The 16,289-nt window shown below is 41.9% G+C and overlaps 1 protein-coding gene across 7 annotated transcripts in view; it reads right to left on the bottom strand.

Moving 5' to 3' along the window:
- traf1 (TNF receptor-associated factor 1) overlaps nt 1-10,286 on the bottom strand; it is a 44,261-nt gene extending 33,975 nt beyond the window's left edge. For 2 of the 7 annotated variants that reach the window (XM_041193100.1, XM_041193106.1), the window contains exon 1: nt 10,006-10,155. The gene's annotated coding sequence lies outside the window, so the exon portion shown is untranslated. The other 5 variants (XM_041193104.1, XM_041193102.1, XM_041193103.1 and 2 more) reach the window with 5 other exon arrangements.
- Between the last annotated feature and the right edge of the window lie 6,003 nt (nt 10,287-16,289).

The raw sequence follows: 16,289 nt of genomic DNA, 5'->3' as shown, positions 1-16,289 counted from the left end.
TCCATAATTCTGCAACCCCACCTCACCTTCATTCAGCTTTGGTCTAGGGTCCTATGATGATCCTGGGGTGCAATGCCACCAGCTGCCACTCCTCTTGCTCACGGCAATGGATAGCTGCTGGCCTCTGATTGGCTGGCAGCTCTCAGCAGGCGGGGTTTCTGCCACTAGGGACCCCAATTGTGGTGGAGGCCTGAAGGGCATTTGATTCTGTCGGGCCTTTCCCACTGAACTGATGGGGGTTCCCCACCGGTTCTCCAACCAGTGGGTAAGATCCCCAACAGCCTGGCAATCCCATCCATGTTACGGTAATAGTTTTGTAATATTATCAGTTGAAATGCCAGAAATTAATGGGTGTTTGCTGCATCTGTGTGTCAAATATATAACTTATGGATTCAACATTCTTTTTGTTTTCCCCCAGTTTCCTTCCCTCTCTCCTGATAGTGTTGACTGATTGCTCAGATCCAGATCCATGGGCAGCAACCACTCTTCAATATCCTGCCAATCATCCATTCTTCATGTGTAAATTTAGCTAGTGAGTGCTGGCAGGCTATTCAACCAGCAGGAATTGCTGGACAGAGACAGCATTGGAAATGTTAGCTGCTATTTCCCCTCCCCAAGCTAGAGATGTTGAGAGCTCAAACTGCAGTGCCCTTAATGCCATCCTAGCCAACTCAGCACTGACTGGGTATCAAATCCAAGACAGTCCTCTAGTGTATGGTTTAGCTACTGATTGAGGGAACTGCTGAATTCTCATGGCAACATGGTTCTAACATCATGGAGTAAGATCAGTGTACTCACTGATTTGCAAACAGGAACAATGCAAAAAGGTTCCCCTAAAACCACCACAAAAATCACTACCTGCATACAGTTTACAGAAATTAGTGCGTCAAGCAGTCGGTTCAAAGAAGCTGTCTGGTCTGGAAGCCTACCATGACAGGGACAATCTGCTTAACACGCCCACATACGTGCATATTATTAAGATATGATATATGATATCATATGATATATGATATGGTATGAGTGGCTGTGTAACTAGACAGAAAACTGGACTAAGGAATGGCAAAGACAAGACTACAGGAACAGGGTTTCAAACTGGCTGTGAGGTTTAAGATTAAAAATGAGAGTTGTAAACTTTATACAGCCTTTTTTTGGCAGAACACAATGGAACAGGACCACATAGCCCTAGTTTTGTGAGCTAATATATAGCACTTCACAAAAAAATATTCATACAAGGAATTTTACTTTAATTCTAAAAGGAAAAAAGTTCCCATTGATGCTCCGTATGAATAGAAATACTGAATTTAAAGTGGAATGCAGTTCTCCACTGTGGACACAAAACCTAAAAAAAACCCCTGAAAACTAGCACAGAAACTCCCAACTTCTGTAGAAAGTCATAGTTTCATCCAAACCCTCCTTCCTCTCTCACAAACTAATAATTTTGATGACTAAAGGTAACAAAAACTCTACAGTTTTTACAGTATTAAAATATGAATTAAAATTAATAAATTAATTATAATTTTTTTTTTTTTTAAGAGTTTAAGGAAAGGGAATGGAATGACAAAGTAGCTCAGCATACTACCCTTTGGTTTTGCTTGATTCAAGCCCAAGGATGGGAGAAAAACTCTTCTATGATGGTTAAGAATCTACTTGCTTAAAATGTAACTCAGCATGTAAACAATATAAAGTTGTGTGTTACCAGGAAGATGATTTAACAACACTTATTCATTTTATCCTCAATTGTTTTTTCAGCCTCAAAAGAAGATCTGCTTAGGCCAAGTGTGTTCTACTTTCACCAGTAATGTTTTTCCTTAGGAATTATAGCACATGACTTTATAACAATGTCAAAGTACTTGGTGGAGCAATTAGTAAACTTACCATATCCATGTTTGGGACTTAAGGCTCAAACTCGATCATGCTGATGGGATTAAATTGACTCTTATCTTCTGAACAGGTTATAAGTGAACAGAAACAAAAATACCTGGAAAAACTCAGCAGGTCCGACAGCATCTGCGGAAAGGAATACAGTCAACGTTTCGAGTCCACATGACCCTTCAACAGAACATCAGATCATGAATAATATATCAAGGTAAGCCACTGAGCAGACTAAGTGGCCTACTCAAGTGTCACAAAGGTAGCTGAGCGTTATTACAAAGCCATGCTTTCTGTCTAGACTGAAGTTTAGGGCTAGTTGCCAAGTAATCTTTATAGCATGCATTCAAATGAAAAAGGAATTGATTGAGATTCTATAACATCTAAAAGAAAATCCAGAGAAGTTTGCCCAGTCCCTCAAATCATAGAATGATGACATGGGGTAAATGGTACTGCATTGCCAAGGTCTTTCACTCATTTGTCGTCTTTTCAAAATTGCACCAATTAACAAGTATTTCAGTCATAGAACATATTAATGCCCACTTTAAGCACATGTAATTTGCTTTTAAATCATCTTAAATCCCTCTCCCCTGTCAACTCCAACAAGAGCAAGGAGCTCATGAACTACTTTTGCACAAAGATAGAGACCAGCCGAACAGCAGCCTCTGACACATCCCTCGCTTCCACTAGCCCACCTGGCCAACTTTCTCCAATGCTGTTCCTTACCCTAGCCCTAAAATTACATCTTTCAATAGTTTCCGCCCCAAATTCCATGCAAACTACCTACCCACCTCCAACCTCCCTTTACTCACCAAAGTCCTTGAATGCATTGTTGCCTCTCATCCTCCTCAAATGATCACTGTCCACTCCCATCTTTCCTGGAACCCTTTGAATCCCTCCAATCCACTCCTACCACAGCACTGAAAGCTTTTACCAAAGTCACAAATGACATTCCATATGACTATGACAAGGGTTAAGTTTCCCTCCTTGTCCTTCTCAACCTGTCTGCAGCCTTTGACATGGTTGACCACACCATCCTCTGCCAACTCCCCTCCACTGTTGTCCAGTTTGTTGGGACTGCTCTCACCTGGTTCCATTCTTGTCATTTGCAATGACTTCCCTTCCTGTTCCTGCACTGTTATCTCTGCTGTCCCCCAAGAATCTATCCATGGCCACCTTCTAGTTCTCATCTACAAGCTGCCTCTCAGCCACATTATCCGAAAGCACAGCATTTGTTTTCACATATATGCTGCCAAGACTCAGCGCTACCTGATCACCACCCCTTTCAACTCCCTACTGTTGCTAAATTTGTCTGACATCCAGTACTGGATGAAAAGAAATTTTCTCCAGTTAAATATTGGGAAGACTGAAGCTGTTGTTTACAGTCTCCACTCCAAACTCTGTTCCTTAGCTACCAATTCCATCCCTCCTCCTGGTAACAGATTGAGATTAAGCCAGTGTGTTCACAACCTTGGTATCACATTTGACTAAGATGAGCTTCTGGCTTCATGTGCAAGCCATCACTAAGACCCCCTATTTTCACCTCCGTAACATTACCAGGTTTCATGTGTGTTAACTCATCTTGTGTTGAAATCTCATTCATGTCTTCATTACCTCTAGACTTGATGATTATAATGCACTTCTAGTTGTTGTCCACATTCTATCCTCTGTCACCTTAAGCTCATCCAAAACTCTGCGGCCCGCATCTTAACTCGCACTGAGTCTTATTCCCCTATCACCCCTGTGCCTGCTAGCATACATAGGCTCCCAGTCAAGCAATGTATTTTTAAAAAAATACTCATCTTTGTTTTCCTATCCTTCCTTGCCCCTTCACATTTCTGTAATCTCTTCCAGCCCCTCAATGCTCCAAGATATCTGTGCTCCTCTAATTCTGGTCTCTTGAACTTCCTGGATTTAAATTATTCCATCATTGGTGGCTGAGCCTTCAGTTTCCTGGGCCTTAAGCTCCCTAAACATCTCTGCTTCCCTACGTCGCTTTCCTCTTTTAAGGCATTTCTTAAAACCTACCTTTCTCACCAAGCTTTTAGTCATTTGATCTAATATCTCCTTATGTACCTCAGTTTGTTTTAAAATGCTCCTATGAAGTATCTTGGGACATTTCATTATATCAAAGGTGCTATATTAGTGCAAGTTGCTATTGTTCAGATCCACTGGAAGGAGAATCAGCTCCTGCCCTCCAGCGTTCACCAGTCTGATCAACTAAGTACTCTTGAAAACTCCAAGGCAGATCATATACGGTTAGTTATCCGTGTTATATGTAATGGCAAATAAACAAGATTACTGTGAGAAATCTAGGCTTATTGCTGTTTCAGTTATGGCAGATTCAGGGCCATAAACTACCCTCTGCAAGGGGTGCAGGGTTTAAAAATCCTACAGGACATCAACCCTGCAGTAAGTAAATCAAAAGCAAGTTACTAGAGTGGTCCCAGAATTGAGTTTAGAGCTTTTGGGAAAAATCAAATATTTTGTAACATTTTTTGTTAGTAAGGCAGCTTAGAAGTGACCCGACAGAGGCCTTTAAAATCAGGAATGGGCTGGACAAGGTAGATATGGAGAGAATGCTTTCACTTGTGGCAGAATCCAAAGCTAGGGGCTAGAAATACAAGATAGTTATCAATAAATTCAACGGAGAAATGAAGAGATATTTCTTTACCAAAAGTAGTTAGAATGCGGAATTTGCTACCATAGGAAGTGGTTAGATAGGTTAGATACTTTCAAAGCGAAACTAGGCAAGTGTGCGTTAGAAAAGGGAATAGAAAGATTGGGTGAAAGGTTAAGATGGGGAAGGTGGAATGGGGGACAACTTTCTGTGGAGTCAGGCAGATGTTCTGTTTCTGTGCTATAAGTTCTATGTAGTTTCTAAATCACTGATATACACTGTGAACTGAAGTGGCCCCAGAACTGAAACCTGTATTTTTTTTCATAAAATATAAAGAAACAAAGGTAACTAACAGAAAGTGAGCTTTTTTATATTAAAATATAGCATAATTCCTACAAATTAGCATATGTCCAACTGCCTGGAAGTAACTAACAACACAATCACCTTGTATTCAAAATATAAATTAGAAAATAATACAAGTTAAAATTGGCTGTCATTGCTGCAAATTTCATATGCCACATCCCAATCAGTTGAGATGTTGAAAAGGAAGATTCAAATTTCTATCTATGAAGAGAAAGATATTAAGAAATACTGGAGAATATTGAAGTTAAGATGGCAAAGCTCTCATAGCTGATAATTTGGCAGGGCAGCTCATGGGAATGAGTGCCCAAATCCAGTTCCTTTGTGAGTCTTTGCAGTCACTGGGATGCAGCCGAATGAAATGTCACATGCCCAACGTAAATTGTTGATGTTAAGATAATAGGAATTAACCAAGGAATGATCTAGATTAAACATCGAAACTTATAAAATAGTCTATTGGCAGGTTAAATAAGATCTGCTTTTTACAGTGGCTACCATGCTGGTTACGTTTCCCAGCAACTTGCCTCTTTTGGACAACTACTTAAAAATGCATCATCAATGTGAATCCCCTTTTTACACATGCTTTCCAGGGTTCTTGTTAGCTTGTTAAATGAATAAACAGATTGCTTTCTAAAGCAATTATTGTTGCTTGAGTCAAATAACACTATGCATTAGACCTGAAAATGAATAGGCACAGGAACACAGCAAGAACTGGAGAGCTATGAGAATGAAGTGTGTTAGTATAATAAGCACTTTCACATTGTATAGATCATTGGGTTGCAGGGGTGGGGAGGTGCTTATGATCAGTGGTTGATGAACTTTAAGCATCATTTTCCTATTTAACTGTCCTCTTGCTGCTGCTAGTCATGTGGCTGGACAGAAATTGTAATCAGGCCAATGGAGGCCCTTTATATTACAGAGATAAAAACAAAAAACTGCGGATGCTGGAAATCCAAAACAAAAACAGAATTACCTGGAAAAACTCAGCAAGTCTGGCAGCATCGGCGGAGAATAAAGGAGTTGGCGTTTCGAGTCCTCATGACCCTTCTGTTCTGTGGAAGGGTCATGAGGACTCGAAACGTCAACTCTTTTCTTCTCCGCCGATGCTGCCAGACCTGCTGAGTTTTTCCAGGTAATTCTGTTTTTGTTTTATATTACAGAATGTTTTCCAACTGCAGGGGTACCATGGGCAGAATCTAATGCCCTCTCCGATGGACAGTTCATTGCAGAGGGACATTTAATTGGGTGGGAGGGTGGCTAGTGGGAACCGTGCTGCCTGCCCACCACTGTCCTGATTAAGTCTGTGGTGCGAAGGTTTGTGTACAGCCTTCCTGCTGATATTCATCAAAGGTCCAGGTGGGGCACTCACCATACAGGGAGCCTAAAAAGCAAACCTTGCAGGCTTCCAACAGAACTGGAATCAGGAAAGGGGGGAGGGGAACCCTTTGAGAGCCATCCCCTGCCCTTGCTGCCAACTATCCTCCCTCCTCCCCTGCAACTCTCCTCCCGCCATCACTCACTTGTGCTGGATCCATGGCAATCCTAGGCCCCGGGTGGGTGCAGTACCAGCAGCAGCCACCACCTACCTGGTGATGCTGCTGCACACTGAAGAGCTGTCGACCTCTGATTGGCCGGCAACTCTCGGCAGGCTGGTAGGACTTCTGCCCCCGGAGTCTCTAGTTCTGTGGAATGCTAGCTGTTGCCTAGTTAATTGTCTGATTGATATTTAATGCTGCAGGCCCCCCCAAAAAGAGGCAACATGAGACTCTCACCAGCTCTTCAGACAGCAGACGATACCCCCTCATTGCCTCCATTAAATACAGCTCTATGTGTCTGCATACCTCCAATACCAGACCACCCACAGACTCACGCAAGATAGGGTGTAAATTTAAAGGTTAGACAATGGAAGATATGATACAAAAAAGCCCATAGGAACAATTCTACAAGGCTGTACCACGTATAGGAGTGAGCAAGCTAAAAGCACACACTTGCCTTTCCTTACTAACCTTCTTATGCGCAAAGACCAGTGAGTCATAAAGACCTCAAGAGAATTGATTATATAAAAAGAAAGGTTTTATTTTGTTTCATTACACCATCATAAATCATAGATGAGAATCTGTTAAATTTCTTCCTGAAAAATGTGGATTGACATTTACACATTAACTGGTGCCCAATCAGTTAGTACATTAGTACAAGAAAGCACAGCAGCACAGAACACTGCAATTCTAACAGGTGTATCACAAAATTAGGACCGCGGAATCATGGCATGGTACAGCACAGGAGGCAGCTATTTAACCGAATGTGTTTGTGTCGATGCTCTGTGAGAACAATTTAACTAAACCCACTCCTTACCCTTCCCCTGTAGCCCTGCAAAATTTTTCTCTTCAGATAATTATCCAATTCCTTTTGAAAGCCATTCCAGGGTTTAAGCACAAAAATCAAGGTTGACGCTCCAGTGCAGTACTGAGAGAACACTGCACTGTCGGAGGTGGTGTCTTTAGGACTGGACTTTAAATTGATTTAATCTGCCTGATCGGGTGGATGTAAAAGATCCCATGGCATTATTTTGAAGATGAGCAGGGTGTGTCCTGGCCAATATTTATCTCCTCAATCAATATCACAAAAAATACATTATCTGATCATCATCACACTCTTATTTGTGGGAGTTTGCTGTGTGTAATTTGGCTACCATGTTTCCTCCATTATAATAGTGACTACACTTCAACATAATTGTCTGTAAAGCATTTTGAGATGTCTGAGACAAAAGCAAAATACTGCGGATGCTGGAAGTCTGAATCAAAAACAGAAAATGCTGGAAAAACTCAGGTCTGACAGCATCTGTAGAGAGAGAAACAGAGTTGACGTTTTGAGTCCATATAAACCTTCCTCAGCACTCTGAAGAAGGGTCATACGGACTCGAAAAGTCAACTCTGTTTCTCTCTGCACAGATGCTGTCAGACCAGCTGAGTTTTTCCAGCATTTTCTGCTTTTGTACTTTGAGGTGGTCATGAGAAGTGTTATATAATTGCAATTTTTTTATGTTACATCCTGGTTCTTATCCCTTGCCAAGTTAGGAAAGAACATAAAAGTTTTTCACTGCAGTACCTACACAAATCTAGTATCTTAACTGTGGCATAATGATGAGCCAAAGAACAGAAGGAAGGCACATTCAACAAGAGAGAAAGAGAAAACAGGGCAGTCAATTTCTTCCACTTTTTTCGCTGCTGTACAAAATCTCTCAGAATTCGCCAGCAGTCACATTAGGGACATAAGGCCCCAAAAGGGAAAGGAAGAAAATAACATTTTAAAAACAAATGTGTTATTCACAGAATCACAGTGCAGAAGAGGCCCTTTGGCCCACTGAGTCTGCACTGACACGTGAGAAACACCTGACCTACCTACCTAATCCCATTTACCAGCACTTGGCCCATAGCCTTGAATGTTATGACGTGCCAAGTGCTCATCCAGGAACTTTTTAAAGGATGTGAGGCAACCCGCCTCCACCACCCTCCCAGGCACCGCATTCCAGACCGTCACCACCCTCTGGGTAAAAAAAGTTTTTCCTCACATCCCCCCTAAACCTCCTGTCCCTCACCTTGAACTTATGCCCCCTGTGACTGACCCTTCAACTAAGGGGAACAGCTGCTCCCTATCACCCTGTCCATGCCCCTCATAATCTTTTACACCTCGATCAGGTCGCCCCCTCAGTCTTCTCTGCTCCAACGAAAACAACCCAAGTCTAACCAACCTCTCTTCGTAACTTAAATGTTTCATCCCAGGCAACATCCTGGTGAATCTCCTCTGCACTCCTCCTCCAGTGCAATCACACCCTTCCTATAATGTGGCGACCAGAACTGCACACAGTACTCCAGCTGTGGCCTCACCAAGGTTCTATACAGCTCCAACATGACCTCTCTACTTTTGTAATCTATGCCTCGACTGATGAAGGCAAGTGTCCCATCTGCCTTTTTCACCACCCCACTACCATGCCCCTCCGCCTTCAGAGATCTATGGACACACATGCCAAGGTCCCTTTGTTCCTCAGAACTTCCTAGTGTCATGCTGTTCATTGAATATTTCCTTGTCAAATTATTCCCTCTTACTTTTTAAGGAGGCTCAGGCCTGCTCAAACTGAGTCAGTCTGAAAACTAAAGAAAACCTCCAAAACGATCATTGCATACACATTTAAAATAGAAATATTTAGGAAAGTTTTCTATGAAAGCCACGCACAGAAAATAATACAGGATATCATCCTTTTTTCCCGGCTGAAAAATCAAGTTGTACTTCAAATCCAAAACCACAAAACATATCCTGATCTGAAACGCTGGCAAATAATATGGGACAGCATTTCGCCCGCTGAACTTCCCAAACAAAGAGTCAGACTTAACGTCTAAAAACACAAAAAAAAAAGTCATCCGGATCTGAAATATTTCGCAAACCTGACTTCCCGTGTCAAGGTTTCAAGTGAATGAATATTCGACAGGAACTTGTTGCTGCTCAGGTAAAATCCTCCGTATGAAAAGAAGAGTCTGAGGGGACATCAGTGAACATTGAATGTTATATATGAACTGCTCGCCGTTTGGAAGAATGGGAGAGAGAGAGAGAGAGAGAGGATGGGATCGGGAACTATCAGCCGAATCGAAATTAAATAGACAAAAGGGCAGAGAGGCAGGGGTTCAGCTTCCAAGAGCATTTTTTTTTTTTTGGTTTCTAAACGTTATAATTTAAGTTTATTATTAAATTTAAATTTAAAAGCAGCCAAGCCAACGCTCGGTTAACTGAAACAGCATCCTTTATACTTTAGGGAAGGTTTTGCACAAATGCCAGGCCTTCCTGGGCGACCGTTGGAACGCTGCCTCTTTTCAAATTCAAACGAGTAACGGCTCTCCGGGACGGAAACCCGCCAGGGCGAACGGCGATCAAAACCTCCGCCAAAATAAACCCCACTGTATTGTTAAGTATATTATTATTATTATTATTATGACGTTATTTAGTTTAAAGCGCGGCAATGAATTAGCCGCTCGCGTTTACGGTGTGGGAAAGGTGGTCGGCTTTCCTTCTAAAAACCCAGTAGGCCGCTGTTGGAAATTCTCTATTCGACATCGCTCCATTTAAACATTCGTGAGGGGAAAGGTAAATAAATAAAGGTCACCTACTTTACCTAAAATGTTCGTTCCACGGTATGAAGTGCTTCCGCTTCAAACGTTCACATTTTGGAACAGGAACTTCCTGTAGCTGAAGTTTTTTTTTTAAAAAAAAACAGCCCTCCCAAAATTAACGGGTTTTACAGGTCTCCCCGGATAAGAAAGAACTTACATTCGTATAGCTCCTTTCACCGTCCGCAGGACGTTCCCAAAGCGCTTTTACGGTCGGTGAGGTAGTTTTGACGGTAGTCTCTGTTGAAACCTGGCAGCCAATTTACGCACAGCAAGCTCCCATGAATGCCAACCGGATAACCTTTTTTTTGTGTGATTAAAAACAAAAAAAACTGCGGATGCTGGAAATCCGAAACAAAAGCAGAATTACCTGGAAGAAAACTCAGCAGGTCTGGCAGCATCGGCGGAGAAGAAAAAAGTTGGCGTTTCGAGTCCTCGTGGCCCTTCAACTGAACTTTGAGGGGTATTAAAAAGGTCAGGAGACCAGTGATAACCACCATGCGCACTGTCACCCCCCCCACCCCCCCGCTCTTTTTCAAATTATTGCCATTGTATCTTTCGTAACTAGTTTATCATCTCATCCAAAAGAAAGACAGTGCAGCACTCCCTTCTAATGCGCTGGAGTGTCAGCCTAGATTATTGTGCAACATTTGAAACTTAAACCACACTTGTTCCCAAGTGGCGTAAGTGTTGGTGATATTTTCTTCAGGCTTAGGTCTAAACTATGGCATTCATAAAGGCATGTGGAAAGATCACCTCCTTGACTTCTAACAGAGCTGCAGTCTTGGAACATGTTTGTCTCCAGCAAGAGCTGTCCTCCATGGCGGCTGTTCGATGCAGCTACTGTTTCGAAATTCAAACTTCAACATGATGATATGGTGACATGTGGCTGGTAAGGAGGCTCCTGGCTGTGAAGGTAGCCATCGTCAGGGATATCACTGGTGACATTGGCAGCCCAAATGTCCTGGCACTACATTCAGCTTGTGGCCAAAGCCATCCATAGGCTGAAAGTCTCACATGGCCCTAATTCCACCAAGCATATTAAGGAGGCTCAAGAATATGGAGCAATGCTGCCCAATCTTACCCGCATTCAGATAGACTTTCTCATTGGCACAAAGCCCTGAAATATCCATAAGAAACTTCCACTTCACAAATTGTACCGTCTCCTGAAATTCTCTCCATGCCATTCAACTTTACACAGAACATTTACTATACCGGCTTGTCCTGTACATAATCCACTTCATCAGTCTCCTCCGTCCAGCCATATCCAGATGATCCTGATGGCCAGATCTTGCTGTCTTGCGTGGACCTGCAGTTGAAGGAACATAGGAATGTCGGAGCAGGAGAAGGTTATTTGGCTTGTCAAGCGTGCTCTACAGATCATGGATGATCATCTATTTCTATGCTATTCATCCCCACGATCCCCATATCCCTTGATGTCATTAGCATCCAGAAATCTATAGATTTCTGTCTTGAACATGTTCAGTGATTAAACTTCTGGGATAGCCCTCTGGGGTAGAGAATTCCAAAGATTCACCACCCTCCAAGTGAAGAAATTCCTCCTCATCTCCATCTTAAATGGCCTGCCCGTTATTCTGAGACTATATCCATGGTTCCAGACTCACCAGCCGGGGAAACATTGTATGCATAACTACCCTGACACCCTGTAAGAATTTTATAAGTTTCAATGAGATCACCTCTCATTCTTCAAAACTCTTGACAATACAGGCCCAATTTTCTCAATTTCTCCTCATAAGACAATCCTGCCATCCCAGGGATTAATCTGGTGACCATCCATTGTAGTCCCTCTATGGCAAGTATATCCTTCCTTAGATAAGGAGACCAAAACTGTACACAATACTGCAGGTAAAAGGCTGTATATAATTGCAGCAAGACATCTTTACTCCTGTACTCAAATCCTGTTGCAATGAAAGCCAAAATACCATTTGTCTTCCTAATTGCTTGCTGCACTTGCATGCTTGCCTTTAGTGACTCATGAACAAGGACACCCAGGTCCCTTTAGACATTAACACTTCCCAACTTCTCACAATTTAAGCATTACTCTGCCTTTCTGTGTTTTCTACCAAAGTGGATAACTTCACACTTATTCAATTTACTTTCCATTTGCAATATTCTTGCCCACTCACTTAACCTGTCCAAATCCCCCTCAAGCCTCCTTGCATCCTCCTCACAACTCACATTCCCACCTAGTTTTGTGTCATCAGCAAATTTAGAAATATTACATTTGGGTCCCCTCATCCAACAGCTGTGGCCCTAGCACTGATCCAGGTGGTACACTAGTAACAGCCTGTCATCCTGAGAATGACCCATTTAATTCCTACTCTGTGTTTCCTGCCTGTTAACCAATTCTCAATCCATACCAGTATATCACCCCCAATTCCCCCAATTTTGTTTACTAACATCCTGTGTGGGACCTTACCAAAAGCCTCCTGAAAATCCGCTGGTTCTCCTTTATCTATGCTATAGATAACACCCTCAAAAACTCCAACAGGTTTGTCAAACATGGTTTCCCTTTCATAAATCCATGTTGACTCTGCCCAATCATATCATTATTTTCTAAGTGTGCAGTTATCACACCCTTTAGAATAGATTTTAACATTTTCGCCACTACTGCCATCAAACTAACAGGTCTGCAGTTCTCCATTTTCTCCCTCCCTCCCTTCTTAAATAGTGGGGTTACATTTGCTACTTTCCAGTCTACAGGAACTTTTCCAGAATCTATAGAACCACCAATGCATCCACTATCTCTACAACCATCACCTTCAACACTTTAGAATGTAGCTCATCTGGTGCAGGGGATTTATCAACCTTCAATCCAATTAATTTTTTGAGCACTACCTCTTTATTAATACTACTTTCTTTCAGTTCCTCATTTTCACAACTCCTTTGGTTCCCTATTATCTCTGAGAGATTTTCTGTATCTTCCTCCGTGAAGAGACACACAAAATAATTGTTTAGTTTCTCCACCATTTCCCTATTCTCTATTTGAATTCTCCTGTGTCTGCCTGTATTGGATCCACATTTATCCATGCTAATATTTTCATTTTCACATACCTAAAGAAGCTTTTACAGTCCACCTTTGTTTCTCACTTACTTGCATTCATATTCTCTTTTCCCTTTCGTTGTCAGTTTCTTGGTCCCCCTTTGCTGGATTCCAGATTGCTCCCAATCCTCAGGTTTGCTGTTTTCAGAAAACTTATATGCTGCTTGATTTCACCTAATGCAATCTTTAACTTCTTTTATTAGCTATGGTTGATTTACCTTTCCTACTGGGTTCTTGCATCTTAGAGAATGTATATTTCTAGCAGGCTCTTTATGCGGCAATTTCCCCATATCATTGGAAATCTGGAGTGGAGACTTACACTGAGCAATGGTGTCAAATCTGGTAATGAGCCACTTTACAGATACCCAGATCGCATGTAACTTCTGCAACCTGGTGGAAACCAAACATTTGCTTTAGTATTGAATTAAAAAGGAAAATGCTGGAAATATTGAGCGAGTCTTGCAGCATCTGTAGTGAGAAACAGAGTTAATGTTTCAGACTGATGATCCTTTATCAGAAAATATATTAACCTTGGAAGGTGTACAATGCCTTTGACGTCACTTCAATTGAAGAAAATTACTGCCATCAGTTGATGTAATTTTGAGGATAAGTACACATTTCATATTGATTCCTTGTTAATTACCAAGCAAAACAACCTTTAAAGCTGGGACTGTGCTAAACTGTGGGCAACATTAACAACAACTTACATTTCCAAAAGGTTCTTCATGTGATGAAGACATTGCAATATTTAACCAGGTGGAAATAAATAGGATTGAAAAAAGAACGTGGATACAGGGGAAAGCTAAAGTGTGGTCAAAGGCTGGGACTTTTGAAAGGGAAAAGGAGGTTGCAACACAGAGATTAAGGGAAAGAACTACACAGGATGTGTAATATAATTGTTATCCTCCTCTTCTTCTTAGGCAGTCCCTTGGGATTGAGGATGACTTGCTTTCATTCTGGTTGGATGTGCCCTGAGCTGGCTGATAAGTCCAATGCACGATCTACAGACTTCGCCACATGTGGGGCAGGTGGTACTTGAAGAGTTGAGCAGATGAGTTGTTTGGAGGTTTTTGCACTCCCTCCAATGCCTCAGCTTTGCCTCTGCACCTTCCTGACAAAATCATTTAATGTGTTCAGTGCCTCCCCGAATGAGTGTTCTTGATTTTGGTCAGTTACAAGCCAGTGTCTCCCATGAGACAATGGGTATCTTTGACCTCTTCAGGGATGCTTTGAGGACATTCCTAAAGCATTTCCACTATCCTGGGAGTCTCCTACTGTGCCCAAGTTGCAAGTAGAGCAGTTGCTCCAGGAGTCTGGTGTCAGGCGCATAAACAACATTTTCTGTCCAGTGGAACAGGTTTTAAATGATTAGTGCCTCAATGCTGGGAAAGTTGGCTTGGGAGTTGGCTGCTTTTGAACCACCTTTCTTGCCTCAGGATTTTTACGATCTTGAGAAGGCACCGCTGCTGGCACTTCTCCAGTGCTTTGAGGTGCCTGCTGTAGGTTGTCCAAGTCTCCGAAGCATATAGGATTGCGTGGGGGAATAGTGGCTGATTGACCTGTATAATGAAGCAGAGAAAGGAGCACTCGCTTTTAATGCATCTGCATAATTTCTCTTTTTAATTTAAGTAGCAGGAAGAACATTTTTTAAGCTCCAAGAGGTGACAAATATTAGTGTTAGTTTAGAGAAACAAAGCTCTGATTTCAAGCACCCAGTGTCAGCATTAATCCTTCCCAGGTGAGCTGTAGTACAACCAAATGTGAAGCAAAGCTCCTTCTACTCTATTACCCAATAAGGTGCTTCGCCCCAACCTCAGAAAAGCCCCCACTACCCAAGTATGACACATTGTCCGCAGGTCTGATACAAGACTCCCAAAACAAGTTCACTACTCTGAACTTCATCATAGCAAGCAGTTACCAGGAGGGCAGAGAAGACGTTTCAGGGATGTCCTCATAGCATCCCTGAAAAAATGCAACATTCCCATTGATTTGCAGGAATCTCTTGCTCAAGATTGTTCAAATTGGTGAAGAAGCATCCACCATGGTGCCAACCATTTTGTCTTCAATAGCCCCAGGTGGAGCCAAGCCCAAACAATGGAAGGAGCGTACCAAAATCTGAGCATCCCACCCACCCACCTCATCTGCCCAACCCGAGGTAGAGTGTGCGGATCCAGCATTGGATTTTTTAATCACCTCGGGGCCCATAGCCCTGGAGTGGAAGGAAGTCCCATGGGACAGCCTAAGGAGAAGAAGAAGGATGCTGATTGTGTCACCAAGAGAAAACGCTCCTATTCTGCTGTTTGAGGAAGAGACTCAAGCTCCATTCACCCTGAACCTGAACGTAGCTGAAATTATTGTTTTAATTATTTGCTCGGCCACTTTATAAATACGAACTTTTCATGAAAGTATAACCAACATTTTACCACGTTGGGAAGAATCTTTTTTGAATGATCTCATTAACTTCGCATGGAGATGGTGTGTACTTGTGAGCTCCATGTTAAACAATATAACCTAATGCACAGCTTTTTTCATGATTATATTACATATTATTAAATCTCTTGAGGACAAGTCTTCCTTTGCATGTCAGGAGAGGGAAATCAGTGAACCCAGAATACTCTGGTTGATGAGATACAAATAATAGTTCTTTCTACCAATAATAGTTTTCAGAATAAGATGAATTGGGGAAAGAAAAATAAGAAAAATTAGTTCCCAGAATCTCCCTGTAGCCGGATTGCAGTAGAATTGGACCTCCAATATTGTAGCCCCATTTCCAGCCCCGCAGCATGGATCCCTGCTGGGAGAATATTAATTCTAATCAAAAGGTTGATTTGATTCAGTGCATTGAAAATGTCAATGAAGCAAACGTCTAAACCACAATCATAAGGAGAGGAGTGTTGAAAGGGGAAACAGGAAGTAAGAGAGGGCTATTCATTTCATGGGACTTTCCTAAAGTACAAAAACATGATTAATCTGTTTTTAAGGGTTTGATGGTTCTAAAATCCCCTACATTAAAAATGGTATGTAACTTGTAAAACACCAATGAACTAGTTTCCACTATGGTGCGCCAACCTGCGATTTTAATTAAAGAGAAATACAACAAACCGCATCTGAAACATCAGTTTATAGTTTTCATAACCTTGTTGGTATTTGCTGTATATTAAATTCCTTGTGGACAACCTGCTGATAACATCATTAATATATTTACATGTAATGCCAGTTA

This window comes from Carcharodon carcharias, chromosome 8 (assembly GCF_017639515.1).
Source record: "Carcharodon carcharias isolate sCarCar2 chromosome 8, sCarCar2.pri, whole genome shotgun sequence".
Taxonomy (NCBI): domain Eukaryota; kingdom Metazoa; phylum Chordata; class Chondrichthyes; order Lamniformes; family Lamnidae; genus Carcharodon; species Carcharodon carcharias.
The sequence above is the reverse complement of the archived record's forward strand: the minus strand, read 5'-3'. Positions and strand labels throughout refer to the sequence as shown.